This window comes from Ipomoea nil, unplaced genomic scaffold, assembly GCF_001879475.1.
Source record: "Ipomoea nil cultivar Tokyo-kokei standard unplaced genomic scaffold, Asagao_1.1 scaffold3192, whole genome shotgun sequence".
In the NCBI taxonomy this organism is placed as follows: Eukaryota; Viridiplantae; Streptophyta; class Magnoliopsida; order Solanales; family Convolvulaceae; genus Ipomoea; species Ipomoea nil.
Genome location: NW_017619620.1, coordinates 1,427,376 through 1,435,265, shown reverse-complemented (window position 1 = coordinate 1,435,265; position 7,890 = coordinate 1,427,376).

Here is a 7,890-nt window from a genome sequence, read left to right as displayed (position 1 = left end):
AATTAGGTTTAGGACTCTTTTTCCCATTGTATTTAGATTACAATGCTGCCCTATACCTATAAATAGGGCACATCCATATCAGTTTTAGACAGGCTTCAATTCAATAAAATTCTTAAGTTTTTCTTTACACTTGTGTAAGAAACCTTATGGCTAATTGTGGACTCAATTAGTGGCTAGTCGTGGACTCGACTAGCAAATTGATTCGTGGACTCGAATCAATCTTCCTTTCTTCAACCTTAGATTTAGGTTCGTGGACTCGTTCTTGAATCGAAGGAAACTAGATCCGACTCTAGTTGATTGAAGATTGCAACATCGAGGTACTTGAAGCTACGTGGGATTCTTCCAAGTCTTTGAGGATTCGAGACAAAGGGTTTCTCGTGAGGTTTAAGGTATTTTGATCCATCTCTATCTTACATTGAGAGCATTCTTGGGACAATACTCCATCTTTATTTGAACCTTGGACTAGGTTCATATCAATTTGGTATTCAGAGCCTAGGTTTATCTCATTATCATTAGAAATTTGGTTTCTTTGGTTCCCTAGGTTTATCTCGTTCTTATCTTACATACTACATTTATTCGTGTCTTATTCATTAAAAAAACCCCCAAAAAATTTTCTTTTGCATTCTTGATTGTGTTCTTGAATCTTGATACATGTTCTCCAGTTTCTTGAAAAACAATCCCGAAAGTGTTTTCCCTTTTTCCCGTCCAATATCAACGAGACCTCACACCTCCTAAGCACCATATTACCACATATTCTGTCAAGAAAACAACCCCATCATACCCTTACCTATATCCAAAGCGCATTTACGCGCAATCACGTCTCAATCACACCCTTTCCAGATTTCCGCGAGCTGTGACCAGTTTCAAAGAATTACCTATATCTCGAGATCCACTGGTTAGTTTTATCTGAAATTTGGATATGTTGTAGATCTCTTCTGGGGCGTTCTTTTGATATATTATACACTGTCTAATTCCTTCTGGTTAGTGAGATATTGATCTTCGAAGTAAGGGCAGCGTTTCTGTTTTTCTGGGTGATTCTTGAAATTCTTGATTCTGTTTTGAAGTGCTTGTGTGGAACCACTAGGTCTGAAATTTTTGGTGATATCTACAGTAATTATTTGGAGGATATTTATCAAAAAAATCAAAAAAAAATAAAGAAAGTTGAAAAAAAAAGCAATAAAGAAGAAGAATAAGGTTGGGGAAAGAATTTGGCTGGTAGGAGAATTTTGGAGGGACAAGGAAGGGGAAAAGTATAAGGTTGGAAGGAGTTTTTTAATGATTCCTAATTGGTTGTGGTACACGTGAACCCATTTTATATTCTATTTGTCTCTATCTTTTGATATTGGTCTTGCATATCTTTCTGCCATACTTCCTTCTTTAGTTTCCTTTTTCTTTCAAATCTTATTTAGTTTCTTTGCTCGTATTGTCCTTTTTCTTTGCTTCTTGCTCTCAATTTTATTATCTATCTCACGATACACCCTTACTCTCAAAGGCTTGTGAAGTCTTCCAAGGTACGTTTTCTTGAACTTTGAGGTTGAATCCATATCAACTTGAGTACCGGACTAGAATTTTCGTTTTTGGAAAAAGGTTTGTGAGAGTATCTGCCACCTTGAGCGATACACGAGTGGAGTGTGTGTTTGTAAGAGTGTGCAGTACACCACCAGAGCCATATAATCCACCTCTTACCTGCGAGCTGAGAATAGTGAGGGAGCGAGCCAACTTTTTGGTTTCACTAACGTGATTACTCACACATCTTTTTTTTTTTTTTTTAGATATTTTTTTCCTATACAGATGGCTGATCAAGTTCCAAACTTTCCCCAGACATTAGAACAAAAGATAGACAGGTTACTCAAACGAATGAATAATTTGGAGCAACGCTCACAGCAAGTGCAACCACCACACAATGATGAGCGACACCTGCCACCAGTAGGAAGAGTGGATCCTATATGTCAAAGGATCCAGCAGCGTAATGCGGAGTTAGGAAACATTAAACATGAAATTCCTAACTTCACCGGTGAGAAAGGACCTACCGAATACATAGAATGGGAGAATGCTGTTGAAACTCTTTTTTATTTAAAGCAATATTCTGATCTTACAAAAATTAGGATAGTTGCTACATCTTTTAAGGGGTATGCATTATCTTGGTGGCGAAAAAGAAATATAGAAAGAGTTGCTAATTTTATTCCCTATGAATCTTGGGTTCAAGTGAGGGAAGATATGCGCCTAACCTTTCGTCCTAAATCTTTTTTCAATGATCTTGAAAGAAAATTACAGGGAACGGTGCAAGGAAATAAGTCAATTGATGAGTACTACCAAACTATAAGTATTTTGCTTAAACAGAGAGACATACATGAAGAAGAGACAAAAACTGTTGCTCGTTTCGTACATGGATTGAACTTAGAAATTCGGTGTGGAATGAGTATTCAGAGATATGACACCCTTTATGATGCCCTGTATGCTGCACGTGAATCTGAGGCAAAAATAAAAGAGATGAAAATGTACAAGTCCAAAAATGGTGCATCAAGATGGAACAACACTTGTTCCACCCCTCAAAGGCGTGATGAACATCCTCCTCCAAGAGATGATTCACGAGACAAAGGTAAGGAAAAGGTAAGTGAGGCAGTAAGGCCTTAACATGATAGAGAATTGATTTGTTATAGATGTAATGGGAGAGGCCACATAGCTCGTGATTGCCCTAACAAGAGGGTAGTTAAGATAACAACACAATCTGAAAATTTTACTTCTTGTCTTGAATATAAATCTGAGGATGAGGTTTGTGACCATTTTGAAACCCCCAATGAACATGTTGAGAGAGAACCATCCATACCTTTAGATTCTGATTCTAAATATGTTGATAGTGAGTCTAGTCATATTGTTGTTGTTAAGGAGGTTTTGAATGTTCACCCTTTAAAAGAAGATCAGTCTCAAAGAGAAAATATATTTTGTGCTAAAGGATCAATTAGAGAGAATGTGTGTGCTATGGTAATAGATTCTAGAAGTTGCACAAATGTGGCTAGTGCAACTATGGTTAAATTTCTTCAGTTACCTTTGCTTAATCATCTAAATCCTTATTGTTTGCAATGGTTAACTGATGTAGGAGAAGCTAGAGTAACCAAACAGGCTCTTATTCCTTTATCTATTAACAGTTACTCTGATGAAATCTTGTGTGATAATATCCCAATGCAGGATGCTCATATCTTGTTAGGTAGACCATGGCAATTTGACAGAAAAATAAGTTATGATGGAATGAGGAACACTTATGTGTTTCACATGAATGGAGTTACATATGTCTTGCCTCGTTTGTATCATAAACAAGTAGAAGAAATTCAATTGACATTGATGCAAGCTCTCAAACCAGCATCAAAGGAAGAAATCAAAGAGAGAAAAGTGGAACCTCCATGTTTGGAATTGCAATCACCACTCCAATCTTCTATTCGGTTTGTAGCCAAACAAAGGGACCACAATCAGTGATACAGTGGAAAGGACCAGCCCAAGGTGTCAAAGTGCAACCTCTCTTGGTAACTACAAAGGATATTAAGCAAGAGAAAAGAAGGGGAGTAACTATTTACTCATTTTTATTTCAAAAGCATGCATTAAAATTCTCTAGATTTGTTTGTCATGTTTCTATTAATGAGCTCCTTGCTAGATGTGTTAGAAATTTGTTTGCGCCCATACATCCGAGATTCCTTAATTTTGATTTTACTAAAACTTTATTTGATAGAGATAAGGAATCACTGGGAAGTTATAAGGCACATTTGAAAACTTCTTATGTGAAATACTACTTGCTCAAGGGGTTTTCGTTCAAAGTCAATAGGATTGGCACTTTTTGCTTGGATTTGAGCAATGATTTAATTATTGATTCACATAAGGGACAATTTGATTTTCCAAAGAGTGATGATGTTTTGCATGGATATTTTCATTGGCCAAAGAAGAAAAAAGATGTAGAATCTTATGTTCATAATTGTGCTACATACCACCACAATGCATCTAAATCATTACTTGATATTTTCATGGATTTTGTGTTTGGTTTAGCCTTAAGCTCTAGACGGAAAGATTTTGTGCTTATTGACAATTCAAACAAGATGCATAAATTTAATATGTCTCATTTTGTTGAATTATTACCATCCAGAATGTTTAAATTCCCTGATGTGTCATTAGACTTAATTGCCTTACTTGTTGATTGTAGGATGATGATTGGAGCGACTCATGTCAAGCATCCCAAGAAAAAGTTCCATGAGCGTGATAAAACAGAAAGTGAGCTTGCTACTTTGTCTTTCACTGAAGATTTGGATTCGAGGACGAATCCTTTTCAAAAATGGGAGAATAATAGGAACCAGTACACATGGAATCCAGAAAGGGTAAATAGTAGGCTCATCACAAGGCCCATAACGACGACCTTAAAACATCATTGGTGGAAGAAACAACAAAGACCAATAATAAGTCCATTCGATAGAGGAAAATATTATAGTGGCCAATTTCAAGTGATATCATGGATCGAAGACAATGCTTACAAGATTCGAGGTCGAATCATTTTCAAGAAGGGGAGGATGATGCGGCCCAACATATGAAGATCCATTAAGAATACTAATTGGGCCAATCACAAGGCCCAAGTCCAAACAATTAAGGCAACTCTTCATTGGTGATGTTCAAAGATGGTGGAAATCCAAGTCAAGCCCATTTGCAAAATATGAAGAATAACTCAAGGCTTTTTTATAATTGTTTAAGTGCTGATTTTGGTGATTAAATTAGGCCCAAATCAGCCCTATTAATTTTGGTCATCATTAATTTAAATTGTTTGGCATAAAAGAGAAAACACTAGTTGTATTTAGAAAGGATTCCTTAAATCCTATTCTAAATAAAACTCTATTTACTTGTTTTCTAGATTAGGTTTAGGACTCTTTTTCCCATTGTATTTAGATTACAATGCTGCCCTATACCTATAAATAGGGCACATTCATATCAGTTTTAGACAGGCTTCAATTCAATAAAATTCTTAAGTTTTTCTTTACACTTGTGTAAGAAACCTTATGGCTAATTGTGGACTCAATTAGTGGCTAGTCGTGGACTCGACTAGCAAATTGATTCGTGGACTCGAATCAATCTTCCTTTCTTCAACCTTAGATTTAGGTTCGTGAACTCGTTCTTGAATCGAAGGAAACTAGATCCGACTCTAGTTGATTGAAGATTGCAACATCGAGGTACTTGAAGGTACATGGGATTCTTCCAAGTCTTTGAGGATTCGAGACAAAGGGTTTCTCGTGAGGTTTAAGGTATTTTGATCCATCTCTATCTTACATTGAGAGCATTCTTGGGACAATACTCCATCTTTATTTGAACCTTGGACTAGGTTCATATCAGCACCTCCGCACAACCTTGCAAACTCTGAAGGAACACCAACTGTACGCCAAATTCTCCAAATGCGAGTTTTGGAAAGACAATGTAACATTCCTGGGTCACGTAATCACCAAAGAAGGAATCAAAGTGGACCCAACCAAAATCCACGCTGTCAAGGAGTGGCCCACACCAAAGTCACTCTCAGAAGTCAGGAGCTTCCTAGGGTTAGCAGGCTATTATCGAAGGTTCGTACCCGATTTTTTCCAAGATAGCCCAACCCCTCACCAGACTCACGAAAAAGGAAGCCCCCTTTCATTGGGACAACAACTGCATCACCACCTTTCATAGACTGAAAGAAAGACTAACCACCGCACCCGTCCTAGCCCTTCCCCCGGGGTAGAAGGATTCGAGGTTTTCAGCGATGCCTCCAAGAAAGGACTGGGATGCGTACTAATGAAAAAGGGAAAAGTGATAGCATATGCTTCCAGACAACTTAAAACCCACGAAGAAAACTACCCCACCCACGACCTCGAACTAGCAGCCATTGTGTTCGCCCTAAAAATCTGGAGACACTATCTTTACGGAGTACAATGCAAGATTTATACGGATCATAAAAGTCTTAAATACATTTTCACCCAAAAGGACCTCAACATGCGACAACGAAGGTGGTTGGAACTCATTAAGGATTACGACCTAGACATCCAATACCACGAAGGGAAGGCCAATGTGGTGGCAGACGCCCTAAGCCGGAAAACCAACCACTCCCTCAACACCACTTGGATCCTGTCTGACGAGACATGTAAGGACTTCCAAAAGTTGAACTTGGAGGTGGTAAAATGAGGACAGGCGGATTCTGAGATCCACCTGTTCAACACCAAAATCATACCCACCCTACTCGAGGAAATCAAGCTTGGGCAGCGACAAGACCCGGACCTGGAGAAAATACGACTCAACCTAATTCCAGGAGGAGACAGACCTTTCAAAATATGGGAGGACGATAGCCTCCGCTACCAAGGGAGGTGGTGCGTACCCACAACACACCCCCACCTAAAACGACAAATCTTGGAAGAAGGGCACAATTCGCCATACTCGGTACACCCCGGGGGCGACAAATTGTACCAAGACGTGAAAAAGATGTTTTGGTGGCCCAACATGAAAAAAGAAACCGCAGACTTCGTAAGCAAATGCCTAAACTGCCAAAGGGTGAAGGCGGAACGATGCAAGCCTGGAGGATTTGTGCAACCCCTCGAGATACCACAAGGAAAGTGGGACTCCATATCCATGGATTTCGTTGGAGGATTACCCACGACACCAACAGGCAAAGATAAAAGTTGGGTAATAGTGGACTGGCTAACCAAAATAGCACGATTCATTGCCATGAAGGAAACGTGGACAATGACGCAGCTAGTCAAGGCATACATAAACCGAGTAGTGAAATACCACGGAGTACCCCAAAACATCGTGTCCGATAGAGATTCCAGATTCCTCTCACAATTCTGGAAATCTCTCCAAAAGGCCTTAGGAACGCGACTGAACCTAAGCACGGCCTTCCACCCCACCACCGATGAACAAACCGAGAGAACCATCCAGACTCTCGAAGACATGCTAAGGGCCTGCATGTTAGACTTTCAAGGAACCTGGGAAGAACACTTAGACCTCATCGAGTTCTCGTACAACAACAGCTATCATGCAAGCATCCACATGGCACCCTACGAAGCACTATACAGACAAAAATGCAGAACCCCTCTATGTTGGGAAGACATGGTCAGTCCAGTAACACTTGGGCCTCAATACCTACAAGACACCATAACCAAGGTCAAGCATATATAAGAGAAAATGAAGGCCGCTCAAGACCGTCAGAAATCTTACGCGACCTAGGAAGAAGACAAGCCGAATTCTCCACAGGAGAGAAAGTCTGGCTGAGGATCTCACCCACGCGAGGGGTGATGAGGTTCGGAAGAAAGGGGAAGCTCAGCCCCCGATTCATCGGCCCCTACGAAATCACGGAAAGAGTTGAGAACCTGGCTTACCGCCTCGCCTTGCCCATTGAGCTAGAACGAGTACACAACGTAATCCACGTATCACAACTAAAGAAATACATACACGATCCGAGCCACGTACTACAACCCGAGGCCGTGGACCTGGACGACACCCTAACTTACGAAGAAAGACCAGTAAGAATATTGGACACCAAGGCCAGGATCACTTGTCGACGAACCATAGAAATGGTGAAAGACCTCTGGACCAACCACGGAGCCGAAGAGGCCACATGGGAACTCAAGGACACGATAAAGGAACGCTACCCCGAGCTCTTCACACAAGGTAACCAGGACGAAAGCACGAGATGAGAAAAGAAGCCAACACAATGAAACCGAAGCTTCGGGGACGAAGCTTCCCGTTAAGGAGGGGAGTGTGTAACACCCCGTGTTACAACTCCCAATTATTTAATCACTTACCCTAAAAAGAGAATTAAAAACCCATTAATCAACTAAGAAAGGTCCACCATAGTCCATAGGCCCACATCCCTATAACCAACCCCCTTAGTCCTATAGGGAA